This window comes from Saimiri boliviensis, chromosome 11, assembly GCF_048565385.1.
Source record: "Saimiri boliviensis isolate mSaiBol1 chromosome 11, mSaiBol1.pri, whole genome shotgun sequence".
Taxonomy (NCBI): Eukaryota; Metazoa; Chordata; class Mammalia; order Primates; family Cebidae; genus Saimiri; species Saimiri boliviensis.
In genome coordinates, this window is record NC_133459.1 from 111,873,310 (window position 1) to 111,891,492 (window position 18,183).

Here is an 18,183-nt window from a genome sequence, read left to right on the forward strand (position 1 = left end):
AAAGCAATAATATATATTAGTGTAATATTTTACAATAAATATGAAAGAATGCATGCAATCTAGAAGAAAGGTGTGATGGGCATATATTTTTCAAACATAATTTAAATATTAGTAGGTACATACAAAACATGGTGACTAATCATTGATTTCAGGATATTTTTAATCATTACTTGAAGAAAATTTCTCATTTTCTTTGCTCCATTTACCATTATTCAGTTTCTGATGAGTTTGGTATGAAGGGAGTTGCACTTCACCACACTGGGAGCAGAGCAAATGCTTGCTTCCAATTCATTTATTGACTATGATTGTATCATAGAGGAAGAAAGCTAAAGAACTCTTTACCTGGCTGCTCTTATTCTGGGGTTTACATTAGAACTATCTTCTACCAGGAAGTCCCTGTTTTCTCCTCTTTGGCCTGTAATGTAGCTGCTCTAAAGCTCTAGAATTGTGCTGTCCAACATGGTAGCCACTAGTCATATGTGGCTATTTAAGTAATTTTTTTTTAGAGATTACAGGAGTGAACATTGCTAACTACAGCCTAGACCACTTGGGCTCAAGTGATCCTCCTATCTCAGCCTCCTGAGTAACTGGGAGTATAGATGTGCATGTCACCATACCCAGCTAATTTCTTGTTTGTTTGTTTGTTTCTTTTTGGTAGAGATGGAGGCTTGCTGTATTTCCCCAGCTGGTCTCAAACTCCTGGCCTAAAGTGATCATTCTGCCTTGGCCTCCCGAAATGCTGGGATTACAGGTATGAGCCACTGTGTGCATCTGCTACATCAGTTTAAATGAATTAAAGTTTGATAAAATTAAAACTTCACATCTTTAATTGTAGCTCTCCCAGGACAATCCTTGAGAATCATAAACAAGCTACTCCCTTCTACTGAACAGTGCAGATTACAGAATCTTTCCATAATTACAAAAGTTCTTTGGGTCATCAATAACCTAGAGCCAATAATATTCTATCTAAAAGTATCTGCTTACGATAATGATAATCTCCCTCAACTGTTGTCCATTTCCCTAATTCTACCTCTGTAATGCCCTTATTTTGCCATCAAATTATTCATCACAACATTTAGTCTGAGGAAGTCACGTGTATTCTTTACTCCTTCAACGTCTACCTGATCTATAATGAATTTATATAGCATTGAAACATGTTGCCCTTCTAAAATGGAGCATTTTCTCTCTTCGTGCACTGCTACCTCCCAGAGCCCTACTCTGGGAAAATTGTTATATTAAATGAGATGGGAGTTCACAACATCATGAAATGCAACTAACAAAATTAATTCTAATTGACCTATATAAAAGTACCATCAAATGGATGGAATAAAGGATGAAAGTCTATAAGCAAAGAATAAAAGATGGTTCTATTTTCAGTTCAGATTTGGTGTTGGATAGGCTGCCAAGAAGTCCTTTGTTTGGTTTGTTTTTATTTAACAACATTATTAATGATTTGGAAAGAGAAGTAAACAAGTTCTTAATGAAAGTCATTGATGAGACTGACTGGGTAGTGTTACAAACGCAAACTGATGACAAAGAAATTATCTAATGAGATGGAGAGGGCAGTGAACTATTGACAAAAGCTGCCTCAAATTATATTCTACTTTATAAAAATTAATGCTTACTAATAAGGATGCCTAATTCAAAACAAAACTGTTTAACATAGACATAAGGAAAATAATTTCTGGCTTTTGCAATATTGAACCCTGCAATATGCTTATAAAGGAAGCAGTGGGCTTTATGTTCTTTGATTAAAGTTGTGTTACCTGATACAGAGTAATATTTCTTTTTAGCTATGGCACTATCATCTTGGGATGTCTGGCTAATCAATAAATAATAAGTTAGAGTAAGTTTGACTATTTTTTTTCACTGAATTGATCTTCAGGTTATGTTTTTGAATTAGGTTATATGTGTGTGCAAACAAGCTCATGCAAAATACAAATATAACTAGAAATGTTATTGTCTATCCTATTCACAGTTTCTTATAAGGAACTCTGGCAGGTATTGAGAATATGTGTGTGTGTGTGTGTGTGTGTGTGTGTGCGCGTGTGTGTGTACACAACACATGCACATATACACACATATATTTGGTTATACTTTTTTACAAATTTTACTCACATACTTAACCACATTTGAACAGTGGAGAAGAACAACAAAAATTAAAGTTACTGCTGATTTTGTAAATATGGTTATAAGTTAGAGTTATTTTAGTGTCATGCAACTTATTTTTGTTGTACTAAAATATAAATAAAATTTACCATTTAACCCAGTTTTTGGTGTACAGTTCAGCAATATTAAGTATATTTACACTGTTGTGCAACCATCAGCACCATCTCCCTCCAGAAGATGAAAATCTTCACAAACTGAAACTCTGCACCAATTAAAAAACAGTTTTTTAAATTGGTACAGAGTTTCTTCAGCCTCTGGCAATTACCATTCTACTCTCCATCTCTATAAATTTAAGTACTCTAGCTATCTCATATAAGTGAATTCATACAGCATTTGTTCTTTTGTTTCTGCCTTACTTCACTTAGCATGCCTTTGAGATTCTTCCATGTTGTAGCATGTGCCAGCCTTTCTTTTTCAAGACTGAATAATATTCTATTACATGTATACCACATTCTACTTATCCACTCATTCACTGATGGACCTTTGGGTAATTTTCATCTTTTGGCTATTGTGAACATGCTACTATGAATGTTGGTGTACAAATATATATTTAATTTTTTGATTTCAATTCTTCTGAATAGATACCCAGTAGTGGAATTGTTGGATCAAATAGTAATTCCATGTTTAATTTTTTGAAACTGCCATACTGCCAACACAACCCATGTTACTATGGAACCTGGGAGGTGGAGGTTGCGGTGAGCCGAAATCACACACTGCACTCCATCCTGGGCTACTTGAACTTTCCAGTATCACCAGACTCTAATATCTCTGAGAAAGTGGAAAATATTCACTCTGTCCTTGAAATTTTCACCAAATAGTTCTATATTCATATTTACTGAGACTCCTTCCTACCTGCAGATCTGCTGTGACCATTCATTCATTTCACAGCTGGCCACCCATCCCATATCCCTAGAAATACATCTTAGAGAAACTCTTTCACACGTTCATTTATATATATATCTATATATCTATATATATGTGTGTGTGTGTGTATGTATGCATATATATATATACACACATATATATATTCATAGCAGTAGTGTTTATTAAATGGAAAATAAAAACAACACAAATATTCAGCAACAGGAGAATGTATAAATAAATTATGACATCTGTACACAATGTAGTTTTGTATAATAAACTATAGCAACATGTAACAACATAGATGAATCTCAGAAAAAAAATTTTATTTAAAAACTAAGCCACAGGAAACTTAATACAATGTATCATTTCTTATCCTTTCTATAAATTTCAAAAGCAAGATACTATAAATGATATATTGTTTAAAAATGTCTGATAAGAATATATTTTAAAGACAAGGGAGTAATAAACGTAAAATCAAGGAAAGTAATTATTTCTACGGGTCGAGATAGATGAAAAAGAGAGCACGAAGGAAGAAGGAGCACTACTGATCATATTCTATATCTTAATCTGGGTGGCTTTTCTTTATTTTGTGTCTTTTTTATTGGAAAGGGAGCAGTCAACCCCTTGTAGAACTGCTGCTTAGAATGCCCAGGTATATGTAAAAAGGTGAAGGCTAGAAAGGCTATACTTCCCTTACCACGATGGCTTCTACATCCCACACCCCTATCATATCACAAGAAGGGGAAGTTTTATCACTATAGACAGTTCCCACAAGAGTGTCACCCACAGAGTAAGTCTCTGGTATATCTCCTCTTTGAAATACAATATTTTTTCTCAATTCTAAGTCATTGCTTGGTTTCACGTTATTAACATTCCTGGCTTATCCACAATAGTTGTGCACATGTGTAAAATAACAGTGGTTATTCAAACTATTTTCCAGTCACTCAGATCTATTCCTAAATTGAGGAAGTGTTTTTACATGGATGAAGAAATATATACATGAACAAATGAATGAAATATCTGTTAATAGATTATTTAAAAGAATTAAAATACTCTGATGCAATTTAAAATTATATACCTGGGCCAGGGGCAGTGGCTCATGCCTGTAATCCCAGAACTTCAGGAGGCCGAGGCAGGCAGATCACAAGGTCAAGAGTTGGACACCAGCCTAGCCAACATGATGAAACCCTGTCTCTACCAAGAATACAAAAATTAGCCAGATGTGGTGGCACATGCCTGTAATTCCAGCTACTCAGGTGGCTGAGGCAGGAGAATTGCTTGAATACAGTAGACGGAGGTTGCAGTGAGTCAAGAACGTGCCACTGCACTCCAGCCTGGGCAACAGAACAAGATCCTGTCTCAGAAAAAAAAAAAAAAAATGAAAAGAAAAGAAAGAAAGAAAAAAAAAGAAAACTACATACCACATCAAATCACTGAGGCATGTATTTATGTAGGAAAAACATAAAATATATATATTTTTAAGTAAAAGCAAGTTTTAGAATATATGTTTTCTATTTGATTAAAAGTTTATATGTTATGAATACTCAAATAGGAGCAGACTAGGGCCATACTGATATACCTTTCATAGAAATTGTTATGTTTTAAAAAAAATAATCCATGAGTATTTTAAATTGGGCCTCTTTTAATGTATTTCTTTACATCTCCCCAGAATTCCTCCAGGGAAGTTCTGTTGTATAGTGCTATATTTTCTACCTTCCTTTTGAGTCTCTTTTATAAATCCTGACCCATTCACTCACCATGGAGCAAGGCAAATGTTTATATTTACTAAGCCTCCACTCTCCCATGTCATGCCAACTGTGGAACCCCCTCCACACCTGTCTAATCTACCTGCAGCTTTTGGAAATGGTTCTATTGCAAATTTATTCTCATTAATTTCCTCCTAAAACAAGTTTTTCAATTGTTGACATTTGGGGTGTCCCTATTTAAAAACAACTATGAATACTCACCTGCAGTAAAGCTTACTGATTGACAAGCTCTATTTTTATGCACTGTTTCCAGTCAGCTTCTTAGCACATTTTAAAACATTTTAATTAAATTATGATGCACATATAGAAAGTACACAAACTTAAGTGTGTGACTCACTGAATTATGCCAAATGAGGAAACCTAGTAACTACCTCCGAATTAAGAAATGAATCATTGCCAGGATCCCAGAAGTGCTGCTGGTACCCCCTCCTGAGCCATTCCCTCCTTCTCAAAGTTAACCATTATCCTAACTGTAAAAACTATAGATTAGCTTTATCTCTATCTATTTTTAAACTTTTTTGTAAGTGGGATTAAATATTATGTATTACTTTGTGTCTGGCTTCTTTCCCTCAATATATTTGTGAGATTCATCCAGCATAGCGGTTCCTTCATTCACATTTAAATTTCATTCACGCTATCCATTTGATCTTTGAGAGATGTTTGGATTTGGGGATGAGCATTGTTTTTTCTTTTCTTTCTTTTTTTTTTTTTTCAGCACAAACAGCTACAAAGCATTTGATACCCTGTTTGCTAGTACATACAAGAACAAACATAAACACTTGACTAGGAAGCACACAAGCCTAAACACTGTCAGGTTGAAAATGAAGACAGCACATTTTTCATGATACTTTCCCATGTGAAAACTAGGACCATAAATTATATACAGTAATATGTGTATTATATATGAAAATAAAATGATCCCAGGTTCTGCATTCCTCTTGTTTGACCTTTCCCTTTTTAAAATGTTTTTCAACTTTTATTTTTAGTTTAGGAGTACACGTGCAGGACATGCAGGTGGTTACATACGTAAACACTCGCCATGGTGGTCTGCTGCACAGATCATGCCATCACCTTGGATTAAGCCCAGCATCCATTAGCTATTCTTCCTGATGCTCTCCCTTCCCTCAGCCCCCACAGTTGCCCAATGTGTGTCATTCCCGACCATGCGTCCACGTGTTCTCTTTATTCAGCTCCCACTTGTAAATGAGAACATGTGGTGTTTGGTTTACTCTTCCTGCATTAGCGTGCTGATGATAATGTCTTCCAACTTTATCCACATCTCTGTAAAGTACATCACCTCATTCCTTTTTGTGGCTGCATTGTATTCCATGGTGAATGTGTACCACATTTTCCTTTGTCTGTGCTGCTCCCAAGTGGGCCATCACCCTACTACCCCATTTTTCTTTGTTTCCATGGGACAAGTTGTGTGCCTAGTCAGTCCCAATGTGAGAACCTGGATATTTTAGTTGAAGGTGCTGAATTCATGCTCCCCTTTTCCCTCCTCTCTGTGAGTGCTGTGGACTGCAGCTGCTTCTAATTGGCCCTCTTACCTCATGATTCAAGTATTGTTATTATAAACATTATTATACATGTCTATTGGTGTGCCTGTGCTGGTTATCAGGTATGTATATGTTGAGCTTTATACACAATGCTAGTTTTCAAAGCCAGTTGTAATAATTTACACTACCATCAATAATATTTGAGGGTTTGTATTAGTACCTCATTTTTGTTTTAACATGTATTTCCCTGATAGGTAATGAGTTTAGATCTTATGCAAAATGTCTGGTCAGATTATTGCTCAACATTCTATTGATATGTCATTTTCTTATTAATTTAAAGGAATATGTTATATATCCTAAATAACAGTTTCTAACAGTTATGCATGCCAATCTGTGGCTTGCATTTTTACTCTCCTAATGATGCCTTTTGATAAAAAAAAGAGTACCTAAGTTTTAATAGAGTCCATTAATTAGTTTGCATTTAATGGTTTCTGCTTTTTGAGTTTTATTTAACAAAGTTTTCCCTAACCCAATATCTTAACTATATTTTTGTATTGACCTATAGTAATTCATGAACTTTTTTATCAACAGTTCCTATTGAGAGACTGAGGAAGACTGTGAGTACCTCTCAGAATAATTAAGCAAATAAAATAAAATACATAGCATTATAAAAAAAGAAATTATATTGAAGTGGAATCCTATTCTTGGACTCATAAAATTAATAAATTACCCTTGTAGCTTTATTATTTTATCAATCATATATATCTACAATTCATATGAACATAATTTTTATGTATGCTACAAAGAAAGGGCCAAGTTTCTCTTTATAAAATGTGGATATCCAATTGATCCTAGACCATTTTTGAAAATACTTTCCTTTCACCATTGCTCAGAAGAACTGTTTTTTTGTAAGTCAAGATTTTACTATTGCTCAAGTCTGTTTCTAGATCTTAAAAATTATGTCCACTAGTCTGTTTTATATTCTTGAAATAATATCAAATTGTTTTAGTTACTATAGATTCATAAAATTTTTGATAAATAGTAGAATAAATCCTTCTATCTTGTTTTACTTTTATTTAAGAATGCCTTGGCTATCTTTGACCATTTGCATTTCCAAATAAATGTTAAAATTAATGTATTTTCTGTTAAATAGATAATAAATGGAATATCATTTGAGATTGCCTGGCATTTATAGATCAATATGGTAAATAACTACAATTACTTCAACATAGTCTTCCCATGCATAAAAATTACATATCGCTTTATTTGTTTAGGTCTTTAATTTCTCTCCATAATATTTTATAGATTTTTCTACAATAATTGTGTATCTTTTCTTTTAGAATTAGTTTCATGGATTATTTGGTGTACTATAAATGCCATCTTTTTGTGCTTCATTTTGGAATTGTTTATTCCTTGTGTAGAGAAATACAATTTTTGGATATTGAATCTGTGTGCAAAAAACTTGCTAGACTAATTCATTGATGCTAATTATACAGTAATCCCTGCTTATCTGTGGGACATACATTTCAAGGACCCAAATGGGTACCTGAAACTGCAGTTAATACTAAATCCTATATATACTATGTTTTCCCTATACATACATACATACATACATGCATGCATACATACCTATGATGAAGTTTAATTTATAAATCAGGCACAGTATGAGATTAACAATATCTAATAATAAAATTATACCAATTATAACAATATACCACAATAAAAGTTATGTGGCTGCAGTCTGTCTCCCCCTTCAAAATATCTTATTGTAGCATATTCACTCTTCTTGTGATGGTGTGAGATGACAAAATGCCTCTGTGGTGAGATAAAGTGAGATGAATGACATAGGCATGTGATACAGTGTTGCACTATTATTGACCTTCTGATGTTGTGTTAAAAAAAGGATCATCTGATTGAGGTGATCCTGGATCATTGAGCCATGATACTAATGGTTGGATATCAGCAGCAGATGATGTTAATGACTAACAGACAGGTGGTACACACAGCATGGATACTCAGGACAAATAAATGATTCCTATTCAGGGCTCAACAGAGCAGGACAACATGAGATTTTTACCACCCTACTAAGAATGGTGCACAATTTAAAATTTATGGATCGTTTATTTCTGGAATTTTCCTTTTAGTATTTTTGGACCACAGTTGGCTGTGAGCAACTGAAACTGTGGAAAGTAAAAACACGATAAAAAGAGACTACTGTCCTCTTATTTTTTTTTTCTCTTGCCTCACTGCACAGGCTACCATTGTTAAAATGTTGAATAGAAGTTGTAAACACTGACTACTTTATGTGTCTTCATTATCTCAGTTGAAAAGATGTCAACGTTTTGCTCTTATGATGTTAGTTGTAGATTATTTCCTAGATTGATCTATTCTTACTTTCCTAAATGTACTTTTAGCATAAATAGGCATTAAATTTTTGGAAGTTATTTTTCTGCATCTATTCAGTTAAAAGCTTCTCCTTTCTTCTGTTAATGTGATTAATTATATAGACTGACATTTAAATATTAAGACAACTTTTCATTCCTGAGTAAATGCAATTTGGTGGTGTTTTACCACTTAGTATACATACTGCTGGATATAGTTTGATAATTGTGTTTGCTATTTTGTGTCTATACTTATGAGATTAGGCTGTATTAATCATTTCTTGAATGTCCTTGTCAAGTTTTCAAATCAAGATTAAACTTGGATTGTAGAATGAGTTAGAGGACATTCATTGCATTTCTCTTCTCCAGAAGAGATTGTAAAAATACATGGCAGAATTCACTTGAAAAGTCATCTTTGCCTGACATTTCTTTGTGAAGAGGTTTGAAATTACAAGGTTAATGTCTCTAAACATGATAAAATTACTAACATTCATAATTTCTTCTTCTGTCAGTTTTGGTAAATATATATATACCTATATATGTATATGTGCGTGTGTATATGTTTATATATGGTGTTAAAATTAAGTATTTTTATATAATTTCCCCACTTTAACCATTTAAATTATTCTTCTTTTTCTACTTTCATAATGTGAATCCTAGGTTGTTAATTTGAGATCTTTCTACTTTTCTAAGAATATAATTTGCTAACATTCCCTTTGGCATGGTTTTATATCCCAGAAATTTTGATATGGTATGTTTATACTTTCACTGAGTCCAAAATATTTTCTAAATTTCCATGTGTTTTTTTCTTTGACCTCTGAGTTATTTAGAAATTATTGTTTAAATTCTAAATATTGGTACTTTCCACATTATTCTGTTATTTCTACTGTAATTTTAAGGTAGTCTTAAAAGCCACCAACCCTTTTAAAATCCAACCCTCCTATAATTTCAACTCTCTTAAAATTAAGACTTGCTTTATTGTATGATCTGCCTTGCCGAATGTTTTCAACACAATTGAATGTATATTTTGCTGTGATTGATGAAGTGGTCTATAAATGTCAATTAGGTCAAGTTGGGTAATAGTACTGTTTAGTTATTTTATTTCTTAATTGATCTTTCATTTACTTATTCTATTAATTATTGAAAGTGTTGAAATCTCCAACTATATGTGTGTATTGATTGCTTGTCCTTTCAGTTTGATCAGTTTTTGCTTCATGTGTTTTAAAGGTCTATTATTATGCTAATACACATTTAAAACCTTATGTCCTTTTGATGAATTGGTAACCCTTTAACTTCATGAAGTGTCTAGTTATCCCTGGTAATATTCTTTGTTCTGAAGTACACCTTGTCTGACATTAACATAGGTACTCCAGCTTTTGTGATTAGAGTTTGCAGGGTATGTCTTCTTTTATTCTTTTATTTTTCTATGTCTTTAGATATAAATTCTTTCCATAATCTTTTGGTTTTCAGAGATTGTGTTTAAAAGTGTACTCTTATTTATATTTTTGTTTTTCTGAACATAAGGTGTCTTTTCTTCTCTGGCTGCTTTGAATATTTTTTCATCACTTATTTTCAATAATTGTTTTGTAACATACATTGATAGAGTTGTCTTTATGCTTATTCTTAGATGGCATCATTCAACTTCTTGGATATGTAGTTTGTAGGAAGAATACTATACCCCTAATATGTCCATTTTCATCTGTAGTACATGTGAATATGTTATATAACAGCAAAGAGGAATTGAGGCAGGTAGAATTGAACAATTTAACCTGCTAATCAGATGACATTGAGATGAGACTACTCAGGATTATTCAAGTGGGCCTGATGTAATCACAAGGGTCCTTGTAAGTTAAAGAGAGAAACAAGAGAGTCAATGTCAGAGTGATGCCATGTGAGAAAGACTCAGCAAGCCACTGCAATGCAGGAAGCTTCTGGAATCTAGAAAAGACAAGAAGATTAATTCTCATCTAGAGCTTTCAGAAAGAAACACAGCTAAGGCTGTACCTTAATTTTAGCCCAGTGAGACCTTTAGTCAACTTCTGAACTCTGGAATTGTAAGATACACATTTTTGCTTCCTTAAACCGCTAATTTGTGGTAATCTGTTTCAGCTACAATAAAAATACGAGTTATGTATGTTTATAGTTTTCCTTAAATTTAGAACATTTGGGGCCATTATTTTTTCAAATATTTTTTATCTCATACTCCTACTCTCACATCTTGGGATTTTAATTAAATGTATGTCATATCACTTGATATTATTCCAGAGGTCACTGTTGCTCTGTTGATTTTTTTTTTCCAAATCTTTTTAACCTGTGGACTTCATCTTGGTTACTTTCTATTAGTGTGTCTTAATACTTACATCATCTTCTTCAATGTCTGATATGCTTTTATTTCACCCAGGATATTTCAAATTTGTTATATTTTTTCAATTCTAGATATTTAATTTCAGTCTTTCTTAAATCTTCTCTTTCTCACCACAATATGTTCATATTTTCTTATACTTCTTGAACACATGGACATATTTATATCTGTATTACTGTTCTTTTCTGCTAATCCCACTATCAGTAATTTCTGGGTGTGTTTCTATTGGTTGTTTCTTCTCTGGCTTATGAGTCATGTTTTTCAGCTTCTCGGATGCCTGGTAATTTTTAATAGGATCCCAAATACTGTCAATTTTGCCGTTTTAGTTTTAGATTGTGTTTCTTTAAATACTATCAGATTCCTTTCTGGCATCCCATTAATTCTTTCCACTCAGGGCAGTGGGAACATGAACAATTCCCAATCCAGTATGAGCTCTAGAAATGATTCTCCTTCTTCCTCTCTGTCAGATCTTTCCCATCCTAATACTATCTCCTCTCAAAAATGTACCAGTCAGTACTCAGCCAGAGACTTGAGAGAACGCCTCTGCATCTCTCTGGATGTCTCTGTCTGGACAGATACTTACTCACTGTACTCAGCTCGACAAATTCTAGCCACTTTGACCTCGTCAAATTCAATCTCTTCCATATCAATTCACAGGCACATGCTGTTTGAATTCCCTCTCCTTGCACTTCAACCTGTTAACTGCTTGTAGGCAGTAATCTGTTACAGGGCTCAATTTGTTTTTCCTTTCCTCGGAAATCATGATCTGGCATGATCTGTTTTCTAATGTCTGCAAACTGTCATTTCATTGATTTTGTCTGGTTTCCCAGCTGTTTAAGGTGAGAGAGTAAATCCTAGCCCTTTGGCCAGAAGCAGACATCTGTCCACATTACCTAACGTTTTATTTTATTTTTATAAAGTTGTTTATGATACCTTTTAATTGAGGAATGATGTCCCTTTGTCATTCCTGACATTAGCTTTTTCATCATCTTTCAATATTTATTCATTGGTCTTGGAGGGGTTTATTAATTTTGTTTATCTGTAAAACAAAGCAAAAACTAACTTTGGGGTTTGTTGATGCTCTACTGTATATTTGTTTCTATTTTTGTAATCTTCTTTTCCTTTTTTCTTCTTCATGTTTAATTTGTTGTTCTTTTGCTGACTTCTTAAATTTTATGCTTATATCACTAGTGTTCTTCTTTGGTATCTTATGAATTTAAGGCTGTGCACGTTTATTTAATCAAGACTTCAGATAAATTTTCCATTTTGGCATGTAATTTATTATGATTCAGCTAAAGCTATTTTTATTTTTTCATTTTCTTAATAATGAGGAATTTTTTCCAGTTGTTCTCTTATTAATTTCTACCTTAATTTTATTATAAGTTTATATATTCTATATAATTTCAATTTTGCTGAGACTATATTTATGGCCCAGTACGTTGTTGATTTCTGTGAATATTCTTTGTGTACTTGAAAAAAATGTATTTTGTAGCTGTCAGGAAATATATACCACACACACACACACACACACACACACACACACACACGTATATACACACAGACATACACATATTTAGTTTAATCATGCTATTTTAGTGATATATATAACCAATTTTAATCATGCTATTGAAATCCTATTATGTATACTTGCTAAAAATCTATATTCCTCCAAACTCAATCTTTCTGATTTTTTGTCTGCCTTTTCTCTCATTACTTATAGAGGTGATAAATTTTGTTTACTTTGATTTTTGTCTAGTCTATTTTTCTTCTAATTGTTTAAATTTTTAATATATTAGGTAATGTGATTATATTAATCTAAAATAAGAATTACTCTAAGTCCTTGCAATTGAAACTTCTATTAGTTTGAAATGTCCCTTTTTATGGCTGTTCTTAACATAAGGGTTAATCCAAATCACCTAGGCTACCATTACAGATATGAGACCAGTAACTCGCTCTGCAATAGGGATGAATGTTTCAGATTAGAAGATAATTGAGGGAAGCTTTTTGTTTGAGATATAGAATCAAACATAATCAAAAGTGAAGTGGAGGATGGGGCACAGAGAAAACAGATACTACTTTAATTAAAAGTCTCTAACTTATTTTCTCTGAGATATAAAGAAATAACAAGGCATTATATCCAATAACATTGAAGGTATAAATCAAAGCAAATCAGAGAAAATGAAAAAGATCCCTGAAATCAGCCACACAGTAATCAAATTAATACAAAGGATAAAATTTTAAAAGTCAGGAACTCTCACAAAAGAACAAAAATTAAGACATATAGAAAATAGAAGTGAAAAGATAAGACAATGAGAAACTTAGTTAAATAAGTAAAATAGAGGCTTAATGTTGAGCTCCTGAGGAACATCCACCTAATAGCAGTCTAAATGCAGAGATCAGAGGGAACAGAAGGGAGAGTTATTAAAAAATAGTATTAGGGAAATTTGAACTTATACATTGAAAGCATCTGCAATTTACTCAAAAATATATAATAACACTTTTATAGCAGATAGTCTTATAATCATAGAGTTTCAAAATACCAGCAATCAGATGAGATACTAAAAGCTTCCAAAGAGGGGAAAAAATAGTGCATCTGACATGGAGAAGTCAGAATGGTAAGGGACTTCCCAGAGCAGAGAAGAGAAAGCAATTCCATAGAGTGAAGGAAGACCCCACCTCAGTATCTACGCAGCTGTCCTAGAGAGCAATCAACACAAGTGGGATGAGGAAATGGGGTTCTATCACAGGGAAGTTCCTGGATGGAGGAAGGGGAAATTGAACCGCTGGATCATTTGATGTATTTGAGAATATGGAAAAAAAAATAAAAAGCTAAAGATATGCATAGAAACATTTGTCAAATTATAAAAGTAAGTGTATAGAAATCTAAGTAAATGAAAAACAAAAAGTTACTTATCATAGAAAGCAAAAAGTTGCGTGAAATAAACACTGTAATCGGAATTCATTATGTGAATCATCAGAGAATGTTTATAATCAAGTAAAAATGCAATCACTGACAACCAAAATTATTATATTATTAAAATGGGAAAAGAGCAGAAAATAAAATAGAAGATACAAATTTTCAGAAACCAGAGCAGCAAGTCAATAATAAATAATAAATAAATCAAGAAAATGTATGATATAAATATTTACAAATATGGTGGTAATGCTAACATTAAAAAGTTAAAAATTAAAAATTTAATTGTAGCTAAAAATTTATCTAATTAAAATTTTAAAAATAAAAAGATTTTTGGAAATCTAAAAGTCCTAGTCCAGTTCTGTCTCAAATCTCATTTTTCTTGATCTTCACCACTGCCTGCCTTTCTATTCATTCTACACGTCAGCTCCAGTGAGTTTTCAAAATGCAAATCTTGTCATCTTTATCCAACTTCTAAACTCTATGGAGCTTTTCAGGGGATTCTCACTGCCTTTGACCTTTCACAGGCTTGGGAGGCCATGCATAGAAAAGTTTCTTCCTCCTTCCCACTCCTCCTCGCTCTACTCTTCCCCTTACCTTTAATGCTTCAGCCACACTGACCATGATTTTGTTGTTGTTGTTGTTGTTGTTTGTTTGTTTAGGCAGAGTCTTGCTCTGTGGCCTAGGCTGGAGTGCAGTGGCACAGTCTTGGCTCACTGCAACCTCCATCTCCCGGGTTCTAGTGACTCTCATACTTGAGCCTCCCAAGTAAGTGAATCGACAGGCATGCGCCACCACACCCAGCTAATTTTTTGTATTTTTAGCAGAGACCGAGTTTTGCCATGTTGGCCAGGTTGGTCTCAAACTCCTGAGCGCAAGTGATCTACCTGCCTCAGCCTCCCAAAGTGCTAGGATTACAGGCGTGAGCCCACACCCAGCCTGATCATATTTTAATTCAAAAATGTCAAGCTCCTTGTTTTACTGGGGTTTTGATTCATGCTATGCTGCTCCCACGGTTTAACAACATTCCGCCCCCCAATGCCCACACCCTTTTCACACACACACTCACCTTCTATTTCACAAAAGTGAGGCTTATTTTGAAGGGAGATACTGATGACTCCAGGTCTACATCAGCATCCTCTGGCTTGAGCTTTCCTTTAGAGAATAACTTGGTTTTCCATTTTCTGTTTCTGAGTATCTAATTGACTTCCTGCACCCACATCTCCTTTCATTAGACAATAAGCTTCAAGAAATGAAAAATACTGTCTGTCTTTGCTCATCATTGTACACTAGTATGTAGTACAATATTTAGAACAGAATAGGTAGTCAGTAAATTTTAGTAAATCAATGAAAATATTAAAAATAAACTGAGTAAGATCCAGGTGAAGTACTACCTTGATTTATCAGGAAAAGTGGCATTGTGCTCTGTGGCATTGAGCAAATCATTTAATTGTTCTCAGCTGGAATTTCTCATCTCCAAATCATCATCCTAATACATAGTTTAAAAATTGTTTTAAGGATTAAATGAAATGTAACACATGTAGAAGTAATTTTTTCTCTGTGTATATGCCATAAATGTGTAAGCCTTCTTTCCTTTCCTTTTTTTTTTTTTTTTTTTGAGACGGAGTTTAGCTCTTGTTACCCAGGCTGGAGTGCAATGGCGCGATCTCGGCTCACCGCAACCTCCGCCTCCTGGGTTCAGGCAATTCTCCTGCCTCAGCCTCCTGAGTAGCTGGGATTACAGGCAAGCGCCACTATGCCCAGCTAATTTTTTGTATTTTTAGTAGAGACGGGGTTTCACCATGTTGACCAGGATGGTCTCGATCTCTTGACCTCGTGATCCACCCACCTCGGCCTCCCAAAGTGCTGGGATTACAGGCTTGAGCCACCGCGCCCGGCTCCTTTCCTTTTTTTTAAATCATTAATGATGACCTTGGCATATATTTGATTATAATGTGTATTCTCTAAACTTAAAAGAGAAAAGGAAAAGAGAAGGTACCTCATCAAGAGCAGTGTGCTTCAAGGGGTAGCAGAGTATCTGTGTTTACAGAGTAAAAAGGGCAAGGCTTTGCTAAGCTTTAAAGTCTTCAAGCCAGTTCATCATTATTCACACACTGCCACCAAAACAAGTTTGACTGTGGCACAGTTCACAAGTGCAAAATATTTCATTTGTGGCTGGAATAAATGAGACACATAATCTCATCAAATATATATTCAGTAGGAATTCTACTCTGCCATCTGTGGATTTTTGCATACTTCCGTGTAACTCTGAATTTCTAACAGAAAATCCAGCTTTCAAGGACATTATGTGAATTTGTGACACCACCGTAGGACACTTGCTGGGAAGGTAAAATAATGAACATGCTAGATTTTTTCATCTATCTAGGAGATTCATCCGTGACAGATGTAATAGTGATAATAATTTAATCATAATTATGCTATTATGCCATATCATTATGACAGTTAAGGTTATAATTTAATGTCACACCCTTTTAATTCAATAAAAGTTATTAATATATTAGAAATATTTTACTAGTAAAGATTTACTCAAGCCAAGTCTTTTCTTTCTCTTGATGGCATAAAAATTATCTATTGAAGTAAAAAGTAACCTCATGGCTTGAGCGACAAAATTAGATATTAAATTTAGATTCCAAACAGACATTAATTCTCAGAGGTCTTGGTAATTCTCTTAAATTTTCACCCATGCATGTTCTCTCTCACTAACTCTATCCTTCTATCTCCCTCTGTCTTCCTTTATGAAACACTTGTTCACTACTTCACCAAGGTTGCTTATTTTTAAAATTTCTCTTGCCTGTTATTTTATCATTGTGCATTCGCTCTTTTGACATCATCCAACTGTGTTCCCTTCATGCCCAGACTGGAGCTGAAGCAAAAGCATATATGGGCATGAGACACAGGTCTAGACAGAAAGAGAAAAAGAAAGATAAAGAAGCTATTGTGATAATGTTGGCAGCTTGCCAAGTCTCTACTATTTTGATGTGATTTCCCCTGAGTCTGGCTAGAAAGATTGCTGGTGCCTTAGCCGCTCTAAATCCCATGGCAACCCCTCCTAACAGTCTCCTTCTTCATTAGAGTACTGAGCCCCAGGTTTATAGACAGCACGGCAGGTCAACTCAAGCTCTCCAAAGTAAGTAAAAATACCAACTCAGCTTCTATTCAGTAAATCAGTCACCTAAACTAGTGCTCTCAAAATTTAATGTGCCCATTAATCACCTGGCGATCTGGTGAAAATGCAGATTCTAATTGGGTAGGTCTGAAGCAGGGATGAGATTCTGCATTTCTAATAAACTCCCAGTTGAATTTGATGTTACTGACTCCTAGACCACACTTGCTATTCAAACAAGGACTATACTCCTAAATATAACCCCACTAATGCCATTATCTGACGTTCTTTGCTACCTTTCTTTCCCACTTCTCTAAGATTCCCCCATTTTCATTCTCCTGCTTACATTAATAGTTTAAAAAAAATCTACAATCTAGAATGAATCAGATTTACACAGAATACAAAAACACGATAAAAGGAGTATTTCTTTGATTCCACAGTTTTCTAATTCTGAGAAAGAATGAAATTGTTGAACATACACTGACTGTGTAATTACACTGAACTGGATGTGCATTCTAATCATAGCTCTTCATAGCCAGGAAATTTTAGGACCATTTATTCAATTTCATGTCAATCTTCTCATCCATAAAATGGATATAATAATATAATGATATCTACTTCATAGAATGTTTATTAAGTCTACATAAAATAACATCAAATAGCCCCTGTGACACCCTAAGTTTCTGATAATGTTGGGATAGTAATTTGATACACTAAGCTCAATATAAATTATTCTTAAGTTGAAATTTAGTTTGTGTAGAATATGTCAAAGATTTAACGAATGCTTTTTAAAAAGAAAACCAAAGCTGTATTAACTATTATATGCTTGGCAAACAGTCTATTTTTTAATTTTAAATTTCATTTGAGATAAATTATTTTGTATTATAAAGTGGCTGGCAGATTTTTTAAATCAGTTTTCACCGCCTTTGAAATACATTTGTTAATTGGAAACAAAATAAGTGACTTAAAATTTCTGTGGATGCAGCAACTCTAGTTAATATTTTCTAAATGGTGCTTGAAAATAAATATATATGGATCAAAAAGTACCTGATAAGCAGCTAAATATGAAGAAAAACAACTCCCTCCCAAATCACTAGTGCATCA

At 33.9% G+C, this 18,183-nt stretch overlaps 1 long non-coding RNA gene across 1 annotated transcript in view; it reads left to right on the forward strand.

Annotated features, from left to right (window-relative positions):
* The first annotated feature begins 587 nt into the window (after positions 1-587).
* Positions 588-18,183, forward strand: part of LOC141580340 (uncharacterized) — a 60,407-nt gene continuing 42,811 nt past the window's right edge. Inside the window, exon 1 of the long non-coding RNA XR_012512575.1 lies at positions 588-751. This is a non-coding gene — a long non-coding RNA (uncharacterized LOC141580340). The remainder of the gene's footprint in view (positions 752-18,183) is intronic.